The sequence below is a fragment of the Schistocerca gregaria genome, chromosome 3 (genome assembly GCF_023897955.1).
Source record: "Schistocerca gregaria isolate iqSchGreg1 chromosome 3, iqSchGreg1.2, whole genome shotgun sequence".
Lineage (NCBI taxonomy): Eukaryota > Metazoa > Arthropoda > Insecta > Orthoptera > Acrididae > Schistocerca > Schistocerca gregaria.
The window spans coordinates 103,380,538-103,395,592 of record NC_064922.1 but is presented as its reverse complement, the minus strand read 5'-3'; positions in this window follow the sequence as shown (position 1 = coordinate 103,395,592).

Sequence of the window (15,055 nt, the reverse complement as noted above, 5' to 3'; positions counted from 1 at the left end):
ATCAACACTCTGATAGTCCACAAATTACAGAATGCATCCAGATGTGAATCGAAACTACTACTGGTCTTCCAGGGAACGATCAGAGCTTAGACTGTTTGAGACATTACTCCCATGGAGGAAAGTGGGCATGCTGACTGTTGTATTTAATCCCGATGCAATTTCTGTCTTTTATCAACACCCGGCTAGACCACAGATTACAGAATACCTCCAGATGTGCATCAGAAACTACTACTGGTCTTCCAGGGAACGATCAAAGCGTAGACTGTTTGAGACATTACTCCCATGGAGGAATGTGCGCATGTTGACTGTTGTATTCAATCCCGATGCAATTTCTGTGTTCATCAACTCTCTGATAGTCCACAGATTACAGAATGCCTCCAGATGTGCATTGAAAACTACTACTGGTATCCCAGGGAACGATCAAAGCGTAGACTGTTTGAGATATCACTCCTGTGGAGGAAAGTGCTCATGGTGACTGTTGTATTCAATCCCGATGCATTCTCTGTGATTCATCAACACTCTGATAGTCCACAGATTACAGAATACCACCAGTTGAGCATCGGAAACCACTACTGGTCTTTCAGGGAACGATCAAAGCGTAGGCTGTTTGAGACATAACTCCCATGGAGGAAAGTGCGCATGGTGAATGTTGTATTCAATCCCATTGCAATTTCTGTGTTTTATCAACACTCAGTTAGTCCACAAATTTCAGAATGCCTCCAGATGTGCATTGGAAACTACTACTGGTCTTCCTGGAAACGATCAAATCGTAGACTGTATCAGACATTACTCCCATGGAGGAAAGTGCGGATTGTGACTGTTGTATTCACTCCCGATGCAATTTCTTTTTTTCTTCAACACTCTGATAGTCCACAGATTACAGAATGCTTCCAGATGTGCATCGGAAACTACTACTGGTCTTCCAGGAAACGATGAAACCGTAGACTGTTTGAGACATTACTCCCATGGAGGAAAGTGCGCATGGTGACTGTTGTATTCAATCCCGAGGCAATTTCTGTGTTTTATCAACACTGTGGTAGTCCACAGATTACAGAATGCCACCAGATGTCCATCGGAAACTACTACTGGTCTTCCAGGGAACGATCAAAGCGTAGACTGTTTGAGACTTTGCTCCCATGGAGGAAAGTGCTCATGGTGACTGATGTATTCAATCCCGATGCTATTTCTGTGTTTCATCAACACTCTGATAGTCCACAGATTACAGAATGCCACCAGATGTGCATCGGAAACTACTACTGGTCGTCCAGGAAACGATCAAAGCGTAGAATGTTTCAGACGTTACTCCCATGGAGGAAAGTGCGGATGGTGACTGTTGTATTCAATCCCGATGCAATTTCTGTGTTTCATGAACACTCTGATAGTCCACAGATTACAGAATGCCACCTGATGTCCATCGGTATCTACTACTGGTCTTCCAGGGAACGATCAAAGCGTAGACTGTTTGAGACATTACTCCCTTGGAGGAATGTGCGCATGGTGACTGTTGTATTTAATCCCGATGCAATTTCTGTGTTTCATGAACACTCTGATAGTCCACAGATTACAGAATGCCACCTGATGTCCATCGGTATCTACTACTGGTCTTCCAGGGAACGATCAAAGAGTAGACTGATTCAGACATTACTCCCATGGAGGAAAGTGCGGATGGTGACTGTTGTATTCAATCCCGATGCTATTTCTGTGTTTCATCAACACTCTGATAGTCCACAGATTACAGAATGCCACCAGATGTGCATCGGAAACTACTACTGGTCTTCCAGGGAACGATCAAAGCGTAGAAAGTTTGAGAATTACTCCCATGGAGGAAAGTGCGCATGGTGACTGTTGTATTCAATCCCGATGCAATTTCTGTGTTTCATCAACACACTGATAGTCCAGAGATTACAGAATGCCTCCAGATGTGCATCGTAAACTACTACTGGTCTTCCAGGGAACGATCAAAACGTAGACTGTTTGAGACATTACTCCCATGGAGGAAAGTGCGCATGGTGACTGTTGTATTCAATCCCGACGCTATTTCTGTGTTTCATCAACTCTCTGATAGTCCAGAGATTACAGAATGCCTCCAGATGTGCATCGGAAACTACTACTGGTCTTCCAGGGAACGATCAAAACGTAGACTGTTTGAGACATTACTCCCATGGAGGTAAGTGCGCATGGTGACTGTTGTATTCAATCCCGACGCTATTTCTGTGTTTCATCAACTCTCTGATAGTCCACAGATTACAGAATGCCACCAGATGTGCATCGGAAACTACTACTGGTATTCCAGGGAACGATCAAAGCGTAGACTGTTTGAGATATCACTCACGTGGGGGAAAGTGCACATGGTGACTGTTGTATTTAATCCCGATGCATTTTCTGTGTTTCATCAACACTCTGATAGTCTACAGATTACAGAACGCCACCAGTTGTGCATCGGAAACCACTACTGGTCTTCCAGGGAACGATCAACGCGTAGACTGTTTGAGACATTACTCCCATGGAGGAAAGTGCGCAAGGTGACTGCTGTATTCAATCCCGATGCAATTTCTGTGTTTCATCAACACTCTGATAGTCCACAGATTACAGATTGCCACCAGATGTGTATCGGAGACTACTACTGTTCTTCCTGGAAGGATCAAAGCGTAGACTGTTTGAAAATTACTCCCATGGAGGAAAGTGCGCATGGTGACTGTTGTATTCAATCCCGATGGAATTTCTGTGTTTCATCAACACTCTGATAGTCCACAGATTACAGAATACCTCCAGATGTGCATCGAAAAGTACTACTGGTCTTCAGGGGAACAATCAAAACGTAGACTGCTTGAGACATTACTCTCATGGAGGAAAGTGCGCATGGTGACTGTTGTATTCAATCCCGATGCAATTTCTGTGTTTCATCAACACTCTGGTAGTCCACAGATTACAGAATGCCACCAGATGTCCATCGGAAACTACTACTGGTCTTCCAGGGAACGATCAAAGCGTAGACTGTCTGAGACGTTGCTCCCATGGAGTAAAGTGCGCATGGTGACTGTTGTATTCAATCCCATTGCAATTTCTGTGTTTCATCAACACTCTGATAGTCCACAGATTACAGAATGCCACCAGATGTGCATCGGAAACTACTACTGGTCGTCCAGGAAACGATCTAAGCGTAGAATGTTTCAGACGTTACTCCCATGGAGGAAAGTGCGGATGGTGACTGTTGTATTCAATCCCGATGCAATTTCTGTGTTTCATGAACACTCTGATAGTCCACAGATTACAGAATGCCACCTGATGTCCATCGGTATCTACTACTGGTCTTCCAGGGAACGATCAAAGCGTAGACTGTTTGAGACATTACTCCCTTGGAGGAATGTGCGCATGGTGACTGTTGTATTTAATCCCGATGCAATTTCTGTGTTTCATGAACACTCTGATAGTCCACAGATTACAGAATGCCACCTGATGTCCATCGGTATCTAATACTGGTCTTCCAGGGAACGATCAAAGAGTAGACTGTTTGAGACATTACTCCCATGGAGGAAAGTGCGCATGGTGACTGTTGTATTCAATCCCGATGGAATTTCTGTGTTTCATCAACACTCTGATAGTCCACAGATTACAGAATGCCACCAGATGTGCATCGGAAACTACTACTGGTCTTCCAGGGAACGATCAAAGCGTAGACTGTTTGAGATATCACTCCCGTGGAGGAAAGTGCTCATGGTGACTGTTGTATTCAATCCCGATGCATTCTCTGTGATTCATCAACACTCTGACAGTCCACAGATTACAGAATACCACCAGTTGAGCATCGGAAACCACTATTGGTCTTTCAGGGAACGATCAAAGCGTAGGCTGTTTGAGACTTAACTCCCATGGAGGAAAGTGCGCATGGTGAATGTTGTATTCAATCCCATTGCAATTTCTGTGTTTTATCAACACTCAGTTAGTCCACAAATTTCAGAATGCCTCCAGATGTGCATTGGAAACTACTACTGGTCTTCCTGGAAACGATCAAATCGTAGACTGTATCAGACATTACTCCCATGGAGGAAAGTGCGGATTGTGACTGTTGTATTCACTCCCGATGCAATTTCTTTTTTTCTTCAACACTCTGATAGTCCACAGATTACAGAATGCTTCCAGATGTGCATCGGAAACTACTACTGGTCTTCCAGGAAACGATGAAACCGTAGACTGTTTGAGACATTACTCCCATGGAGGAAAGTGCGCATGGTGACTGTTGTATTCAATCCCGAGGCAATTTCTGTGTTTCATCAACACTGTGGTAGTCCACAGATTACAGAATGCCACCAGATGTCCATCGGAAACTACTACTGGTCTTCCAGGGAACGATCAAAGCGTAGACTGTTTGAGACGTTGCTCCCATGGAGGAAAGTGCGCATGGTGACTGATGTATTCAATCCCGATGCTATTTCTGTGTTTCATCAACACTCTGATAGTCCACAGATTACAGAATGCCACCAGATGTGCATCGGAAACTACTACTGGTCGTCCAGGAAACGATCAAAGCGTAGAATGTTTCAGACGTTACTCCCATGGAGGAAAGTGCGGATGGTGACTGTTGTATTCAATCCCGATGCAATTTCTGTGTTTCATGAACACTCTGATAGTCCACAGATTACAGAATGCCACGTGATGTCCATCGGTATCTACTACTGGTCTTCCAGGGAACGATCAAAGAGTAGACTGTTTCAGACATTACTCCCATGGAGGAAAGTGCGCATGGTGACTGTTGTATTCAATCCCGATGCTATTTCTGTGTTTCATCAACACTCTGATAGTCCACAGATTACAGAATGCCACCAGATGTGCATCGGAAACTACTACTGGTCTTCCAGGGAACGATCAAAGCGTAGAAAGTTTGAGAATTACTCCCATGGAGGAAAGTGCGCATGGTGACTGTTGTATTCAATCCCGATGCAATTTCTGTGTTTCATCAACACACTGATAGTCCAGAGATTACAGAATGCCTCCAGATGTGCATCGGAAACTACTACTGGTCTTCCAGGGAACTATCAAAACGTAGACTGTTTGAGACATTACTCCCATGGAGGAAAGTGCGCATGGTGACTGTTGTATTCAATCCCGATGGAATTTCTGTGTTTCATCAACACTCTGATAGTCCACAAATTACAGAATGCATCCAGATGTGAATCGAAACTACTACTGGTCTTCCAGGGAACGATCAGAGCTTAGACTGTTTGAGACATTACTCCCATGGAGGAAAGTGGGCATGCTGACTGTTGTATTTAATCCCGATGCAATTTCTGTCTTTTATCAACACCCGGCTAGACCACAGATTACAGAATACCTCCAGATGTGCATCAGAAACTACTACTGGTCTTCCAGGGAACGATCAAAGCGTAGACTGTTTGAGACATTACTCCCATGGAGGAATGTGCGCATGTTGACTGTTGTATTCAATCCCGATACAATTTCTGTGTTCATCAACTCTCTGATAGTCCACAGATTACAGAATGCCTCCAGATGTGCATTGAAAACTACTACTGGTATCCCAGGGAACGATCAAAGCGTAGACTGTTTGAGACATTACTCCCATGGAGGTAAGTGCGCATGGTGACTGTTGTATTCAATCCCGACGCTATTTCTGTGTTTCATCAACTCTCTGATAGTCCACAGATTACAGAATGCCACCAGATGTGCATCGGAAACTACTACTGGTATTCCAGGGAACGATCAAAATCGTAGACTGTTTGAGATATCACTCACGTGGGGGAAAGTGCACATGGTGACTGTTGTATTTAATCCCGATGCATTTTCTGTGTTTCATCAACACTCTGATAGTCTACAGATTACAGAACGCCACCAGTTGTGCATCGGAAACCACTACTGGTCTTCCAGGGAACGATCAACGCGTAGACTGTTTGAGACATTACTCCCATGGAGGAAAGTGCGCAAGGTGACTGCTGTATTCAATCCCGATGCAATTTCTGTGTTTCATCAACACTCTGAGAGTCCACAGATTACAGATTGCCACCAGATGTGTATCGGAGACTACTACTGTTCTTCCTGGAAGGATCAAAGCGTAGACTGTTTGAAAATTACTCCCATGGAGGAAAGTGCGCATGGTGACTGTTGTATTCAATCCCGATGGAATTTCTGTGTTTCATCAACACTCTGATAGTCCACAGATTACAGAATACCTCCAGATGTGCATCGAAAACTACTACTGGTCTTCAGGGGAACAATCAAAACGTAGACTGCTTGAGACATTACTCTCATGGAGGAAAGTGCGCATGGTGACTGTTGTATTCAATCCCGATGCAATTTCTGTGTTTCATCAACACTCTGGTAGTCCACAGATTACAGAATGCCACCAGATGTCCATCGGAAACTACTACTGGTCTTCCAGGGAACGATCAAAGCGTAGACTGTCTGAGACGTTGCTCCCATGGAGGAAAGTGCGCATGGTGACTGTTGTATTCAATCCCGATGCTATTTCTGTGTTTCATCAACACTCTGATAGTCCACAGATTACAGAATGCCACCAGATGTGCATCGGAAACTACTACTGGTCGTCCAGGAAACGATCTAAGCGTAGAATGTTTCAGACGTTACTCCCATGGAGGAAAGTGCGGATGGTGACTGTTGTATTCAATCCCGATGCAATTTCTGTGTTTCATGAACACTCTGATAGTCCACAGATTACAGAATGCCACCTGATGTCCATCGGTATCTACTACTGGTCTTCCAGGGAACGATCAAAGCGTAGACTGTTTGAGACATTACTCCCTTGGAGGAATGTGCGCATGGTTACTGTTGTATTTAATCCCGATGCAATTTCTGTGTTTCATGAACACTCTGATAGTCCACAGATTACAGAATGCCACCTGATGTCCATCGGTATCTAATACTGGTCTTCCAGGGAACGATCAAAGAGTAGACTGTTTGAGACATTACTCCCATGGAGGAAAGTGCGCATGGTGACTGTTGTATTCAATCCCGATGCTATTTCTGTGTTTCATCAACACTCTGATAGTCCACAGATTACAGAATGCCACCAGATGTGCATCGGAAACTACTACTGGTCTTCCAGGGAACGATCAAAGCGTAGACTGTTTGAGATATCTCTCCCGTGGAGGAAAGTGCTCATGGTGACTGTTGTATTCAATCCCGATGCATTCTCTGTGATTCATCAACACTCTGATAGTCCACAGATTACAGAATACCACCAGTTGAGCATCGGAAACCACTACTGGTCTTTCAGGGAACGATCAAAGCGTAGGCTCTTTGAGACATAACTCCCATGGAGGAAAGTGCGCATGGTGAATGTTGTATTCAATCCCATTGCAATTTCTGTGTTTTATCAACACTCAGTTAGCCCACAAATTTCAGAATGCCTCCAGATGTGCATTGGAAACTACTACTGGTCTTCCTGGAAACGATCAAATCGTAGACTGTATCAGACATTACTCCCATGGAGGAAAGTGCGGATTGTGACTGTTGTATTCACTCCCGATGCAATTTCTGTTTTTCTTCAACACTCTGATAGTCCACAGATTACAGAATGCTTCCAGATGTGCATGGGAAACTACTACTGGTCTTCCAGGAAACGATGAAACTGTAGACTGTTTGAGACATTACTTCCATGGAGGAAAGTGCGCATGGTGACTGTTGTATTCAATCCCGATGCAATTTCTGTGTTTCATCAACACTCTGGTAGTCCACAGATTACAGAATGCCACCAGATGTCCATCGGAAACTACTACTGGTCTTCCAGGGAACGATCAAAGCGTAGACTGTTTGAGACGTTGCTCCCATGGAGGAAAGTGCGCATGGTGACTGTTGTATTCAATCCCGATGCTATTTCTGTGTTTCATCAACACTCTGATAGTCCACAGATTACAGAATGCCACCAGATGTGCATCGGAAACTACTACTGGTATTCCAGGGAACGATCAAAGCGTAGATTGTTTGAGATATCACTCACGTGGGGGAAAGTGCACATGGTGACTGTTGTATTTAATCCCGATGCATTTTCTGTGTTTCATCAACACTCTGATAGTCTACAGATTACAGAACGCCACCAGTTGTGCATCGGAAACCACTACTGGTCTTCCAGGGAACGATCAACGCGTAGACTGTTTGAGACATTACTCCCATGGAGGAAAGTGCGCATGGTGACTGCTGTATTCAATCCCGATGCAATTTCTGTGTTTCATCAACACTCTGATAGTCCACAGATTACAGATTGCCACCAGATGTGCATCGGAAACTACTACTGGTCTTCCTGGGAACGATCAAAGCGTAGACCGTTTGAGACATTACTCCCATGGAGGAAAGTGCGCATGGTGACTGTTGTATTCAATCCCGATGCAATTTCTGTGTTCATCAACACTCTGATAGTCCACAGATTACAGATTGCCACCAGATGTGCATCGGAAACTACTACTGGTCTTCCTGGGAACGATCAAACCGTAGACTGTTTGAGACATTACTCCCATGGAGGAAAGTGCGCATGGTGACTGTTGTATTCAATCCCATTGCAATTTCTGTGTTTTATCAACACTCAGTTAGTCCACAAATTTCAGAATGCCTCCAGATGTGCATTGGTAGCTACCACTGGTCTTCCTGGAAACGATCAATTCGTAGACTGTATCAGACATTACTCCCATGGAGGAAAGTGCGGATTGTGACTGTTGTATTCACTCCCGATGTAATTTCTGTTTTTCATCAACACTCTGATAGTCCACAGATTACAGAATGCCTCCAGATGTGCATCGGAAACTACTACTGGTCTTCCAGGGAGCGATCAAACCCTAGACTGTTTGAGACATTACTCCCATGGAGGAAAGTGCGCATGGTGACTGTTGTATTCAATCCCGATGCTATTTCTGTGTTTCACCAACACTCTGATAGTCCACAGATTACAGAATGCCACCAGATGTGCATCGGAAATTACTACCGGTCTTCCAAGGGATTTAAAAGCGTACACTCTTTGAGACATTACTCCCATGGAGGAAAGTGCGCATGGTGACTGTTGTATTCAATCCGGATGCAATATCTGTGTTTCATCAACACTCTGATAGTCCACAGATTACAGAATGCTACAAGATGTGCATCGGAAACTACTACTGGTCTTATAGGGAACGATCAAAGCGTAGACTGTTTGAGACATTACTCCCATGGAGGTAAGTGCGCATGGTGAATGTTGTATTCAATCCCGATTCTATTTCTGTGTTTCACCAACACTCTGATAGTCCACAGGTTACAGAATGCCACCAGATGTGCATCGGAAATTACTACTGGTGTTCCAGGGAACGATCAAAGCGTACACTCTTTGAAACATTACTCCCATGGAGGAAATGCGAGTATTGACTGTTGTATTCAATCCCGTTGCAATTTCTGTGTTTCATGAACACTCTGGTAGTCCACAGATTACAGAACGCCACCAGATGTGTATCGGAGGCTACTACTGGTCTTCCAGGAAAGATCAAAGCGTAGACTGTTTGAGACATTACTCCCATGGAAGAAAGTGCGCATGGTGACTCTTGTATTCAATCCCGATGCTATTTCTGTGTTTCATCAACTCTCTGATAGTCCACAGATTACAGAATGCCACCAGATGTTCATCGGAAACTACTACTGGTATTCCAGGGAACGATCAAAGCGTAGACTGTTTGAAATATCACTCACGTGGGGGAAAGTGCACATGGTGACTGTTGTATTTAATCCCGATGCATTTTCTGTGTTTCATCAACACTCTGATAGTCTACAGATTACAGAACGCCACCAGTTGTGCATCGGAAACCACTACTGGTCTTCCAGGGAACGATCAACGCGTAGACTGTTTGAGACATCACTCATATGGAGGAAAGTGCGCATGGTGAATGTTGTATTCAATCCCGATGCAATTTCTGTGTTTCATCAACACTCTGATAGTCCACTGATTACAGATTGCCACCAGATGTGCATCGGAAACTACTACTGGTCTTCCTGGGAACGATCAAAGCGTAGACTGTTTGAGACATTACTCCCATGGAGGAAAGTGCGAATGGTGACTGTTGTATTCAATCCCATTGCAATTTCTGTGTTTTATCAACACTCAGTTAGTCCACAAATTTCAGAATGCCTCCAGATGTGAATTGGAAACTACTACTGGTCTTCCTGGAAACGATCAAATCGTAGACTGTATCAGACATTACTCCCATGGAGGAAAGTGCGGATTGTAACTGTTGTATTCACTCCCGATGCAATTTCTGTTTTTCATCAACACTCTGATAGTCCACAGATTACAGAATGCCTCCAGATGTGCATCGGAAACCACTACTGGTCTTCCAGGGAACGATCAACGCGTAGACTGTTTGAGACATTACTCATATGGAGGAAAGTGCGCATGGTGACTGTTGTATTCAATCCCGATGCAATTTCTGTGTTTCATCAATACTTTGAAGAACCACAGATTACAGAATGCCTCCAGATGTGAATCGGAAACTACTACTGGTCTTCCTGGGAACGATCAAAGCGTATACCGTTTGAGACATTACTCCCATGGAGGAAAGTGCGCATGGTGACTGTTGTATTCACTCCCGATGCAATTTCTGTTTTTCATCAACACTCTGATAGTCCACAGATTGCAGAATGCCTCCAGATGTGCATCGGAAACTACTACTGGTCTTCCAGGGAGCGATCAAACCCTAGACTGTTTGAGACATTACTCAAATGGAGGAAAGTGCGCATGGTGACTGTTGTATGCAATCCCGATGCTATTTCTGTGTTTCACCAACACTCTGATAGTCCACAGATTACAGAATGCCACCAGATGTGCATCGGAAATTACTACTGGTCTTCCAAGGGATGATCAAAGCGTACACTCTTTGATACATTACTCCCATGGAGGAAAGTGCGCATGGTGACTGTTGTATTCAATCCGGATGCAATATCTGTGTTTCATCAACACTCTGATAGTCCACAGTTTACAGAATGCTACCAGATGTGCATCGGAAACTACTACTGGTCTTCCAGGGAACGATCAAAGCGTAGACTGTTTGAGACATTACTCCCATGGAGGTAAGTGCGCATGGTGAATGTTGTATTCAATCCCGATGCTATTTCTGTGTTTCACCAACACTCTGATAGTCCACAGGTTACAGAATGCCACCAGATGTGCATCGGAAATTACTACTGGTGTTCCAAGGAACGATCAAAGCGTACACTCTTTGAGACATTACTCCCATGGAGGAAATGCGAGTATTGACTGTTGTATTCAATCCCGTTGCAATTTCTGTGTTTCATGAACACTCTGGTAGTCCACAGATTACAGAACGCCACCAGATGTGTATCGGAGGCTACTACTGGTCTTCCAGGAAAGATCAAAGCGTAGACTGTTTGAGACATTACTCCCATGGAAGAAAGTGCGCATGGTGACTCTTGTATTCAATCCCGATGCTATTTCTGTGTTTCATCAACTCTCTGATAGTCCACAGATTACAGAATGCCACCAGATGTGCATCGGAAACTACTACTGGTATTCCAGGGAACGATCAAAGCATAGACTGTTTGAAATATCACTCACGTGGGGGAAAGTGCACATGGTGACTGTTGTATTTAATCCCGATGCATTTTCTGTGTTTCATCAACACTCTGATAGTCCACAGATTACAGAACGCCACCAGTTGTGCATCGGAAACCACTACTGGTCTTCCAGGGAACGATCAACGCGTAGACTGTTTGAGACATTACTCATATGGAGGAAAGTGCGCATGGTGACTGTTGTATTCAATCCCGATGCAATTTCTGTGTTTCATCAACACTCTGATAGTCCACAGATTACAGATTGCCACCAGATGTGCATCGGAAACTACTACTGGTCTTCCTGGGAACGATCAATGCGTAGACTGTTTGAGACATTACTCCCATGGAGGGAAGTGCGCATGGTGACTGTTGTATTCAATCCCATTGCAATTTCTGTGTTTTATCAACACTCAGTTAGTCCACAAATTTCAGAATGCCTCCAGATGTGCATTGGAAACTACTACTGGTCTTCCTGGAAACGATCAAATCGTAGACTGTATCAGACATTACTCCCATGGAGGAAAGTGCGGATTGTAACTGTTGTATTCACTCCCGATGCAATTTCTGTTTTTCATCAACACTCTGATAGTCCACAGTGTACAGAATGCCTCCAGATGTGCATCGGAAACTACTACTGGTCTTCCAGGGAACGATCAAACCCAAGACTGTTTGAGACATTACTCCCATGGAGGAAAGTGCTCATGGTGACTGTTGTATTCAATCCCGATGCTATATCTGTGTTTCACCAATACTCTGATAGTCCACAGATTACAGATTGCCACCAGATGTGTACCGGAAATTACTACTGGTCTTCAGAGGAACGATCAAAGCGTACACTCTTTGAGACATTATTCCCATGGAGGAAAGTGCCCATGGTGATTGTTGTATTCAATCCCGATGCAATTTCTGTGTTTCATCAATACTTTGAAGAACCACAGATTACAGAATGCCTCCAGATGTGAATCGAAACTACTACTGGTCTTCCAGGGAACGATCAAAGCTTAGACTGTTTGAGACATTACTCCCATGGAGGAAAGTGGGCATGGTGACTGTTGTATTTAATCCCGATGCAATTTCTGTCTTTTATCAACACCCGGCTAGACCACAGATTACAGAATACCTCCAGATGTGCATCAGAAACTACTACTGGTCTTCCAGGGAACGATCAAAGCGTAGACTGTTTGAGACATTACTCCCATGGTGGAATGTGCGCATGTTGACTGTTGTATTCAATCCCGATGCAATTTCTGTGTTCATCAACTCTCTGATAGTCCACAGATTACAGAATGACTCCAGATGTGCATCGAAAACTACTACTGGTATTCCAGGGAACGATCAAAGCGTAGACTGTTTGAGACATTACTCCCATGGAGGTAAGTGCGCATGGTGACTGTTGTATTAAATCCCGTTGCAATTTCTGTGTTTCATCAACACTCTGGTAGTCCACAGATTACAGAACGCCACCAGATGTGTATCGGAGACTACTACTGGTCTTCCAGGAAGGATCAAAGCGTAGACTGTTTGAGACATTACTCCCATGGAAGAAAGTGCGCATGGTGACTCTTGTATTCAATCCCGATGCTATTTCTTTGTTTCATTAACACTCTGATAGTCCACAGATTACAGAATGCCACCAGTTGTGCATCGGAAACTACTACTGGTATTCCAGAGAACGATCAAAGCGTAGACTGTTTGAGACATTACTCCCAAGGAGGAAAGTGCTCATGATGACTGTTGTATTCAATCCCGATGCTATTTCTGTTTTTCATCAACACTCTGATTGTAAACAGATTACAGAATGCCATTAGATGTGCATCAGAAACTACTACTGGTCTTCCAGATAACGATCAAAGCGTAGACTGTTTGAAAATTACTCCCATGGAGGAAAGTGCGCATGGTGACTGTTGTATTCAATCCCGATGGAATTTCTGTGTTTCATGAACACTCTGATAGTCCACAGATTACAGAATGCCTCCAGATGTGCATCGAAAACTACTACTGGTCTTCAGGGGAACAATCAAAACGTAGACTGCTTTAGACATTACTCCCATGGAGGAAAGTGCGCATGGTGACTGTTGTATTCAATCCCGATGCAATTTCTGTGTTTCATCAACACTCTGGTAGTCCACAGATTACAGAATGCCACCAGATGTCCATCGGAAACTACTACTGGTCTTCCAGGGAACGATCAAAGCGTAGACTGTTTGAGACGTTACTCCCATGGAGGAAAGTGCGCATGGTGACTGATGTATTCAATCTTGATGCTATTTCTGTGTTTCATTAACACTCTGATAGTCCACAGATTAAGAATGCCACCAGATGTGCATCGGAAACTACTACTGGTCGTCCAGGAAACGATCAAAGCGTAGAATGTTTCAGACGTTACTCCCATGGAGATAGTGCGGATGGTGACTGTTGTATTCAATCCCGATGCAATTTCTGTGTTTCATCAACACTCAGATAGTCCACAGATTACAAAATGCCTCCAGAAGTGCATCGAAAACTACTACTGGTCTTCCAGGGAACAATCAAAACGTATACTGTTTGAGACATTACTCCCATGGAGGAAAGTGCGCATGGTGACTGTTGTATTCAATCCCGATGCAATTTGTGATTTTCATCAACACTCTGACAGTCCACAGATTACAGAATGCCACCAGATGTGCATCCAAAACTACTACTGGTCTTCCAGAGAACGATCAAAGTGTAGACTGTTTGCGACATTACTCCCAAGGAGGAAAGTGCTCATGATGACTGTTGTATTCAATCCCGATGCTACTTCTGTGTTTCATCAACACTCTGATAGTCCACAGATTAGAGAATGCCGCCAGATGTGCATCGGAAACTACTACTGGTCTTCCAGGGAATGATCAAAGCGTAGACTGTTTGAGAATTACTCCCATGGAGGAAAGTGCGCATGGTGACTGTTGTATTCAATCCCGATGGAATTTCTGTGTTTCATCAACACTCTGATAGTCCACAGATTACAGAATGCCTCCATTTGAGCATCGAAAACTACTACTGGTCTTCTAGGGAACAACCAAAACGTACACTGTTTGAGACAATACTCACAAGGAGGAAAGTGCGCATTGTGACTGTTGTATTCAATCCCGATGCAATTACTGTGTTTCATCAACACTCTGATAGTCCATAGATTACAGAATGCTACCAGATGTGCATCGGAAATTTCTACTGGTCTTCCAGGGAACGATCAAATCATAGACTGTTTGAGACATTACTCCCATGGAGGAATGTGCGCATGGTGACTGTTGTATTCAATCCCAATGCAATTTCTGTGTTTCATCAACACTCTGATAGTCCACAGATTACAGAATGCCACCAGATGTGCATCGGAAACTACTACTGGTCATCCAGGGAACGATCAAATCGTAGAATGTTTGAGACATTACTCCCATGGAGGAAAGTGCGCATGTTGACTGTTGAATTCAATCCCGATGCTATTTCTGTGTTTCACCAACACTCTGATAGTCCACAGGCTACT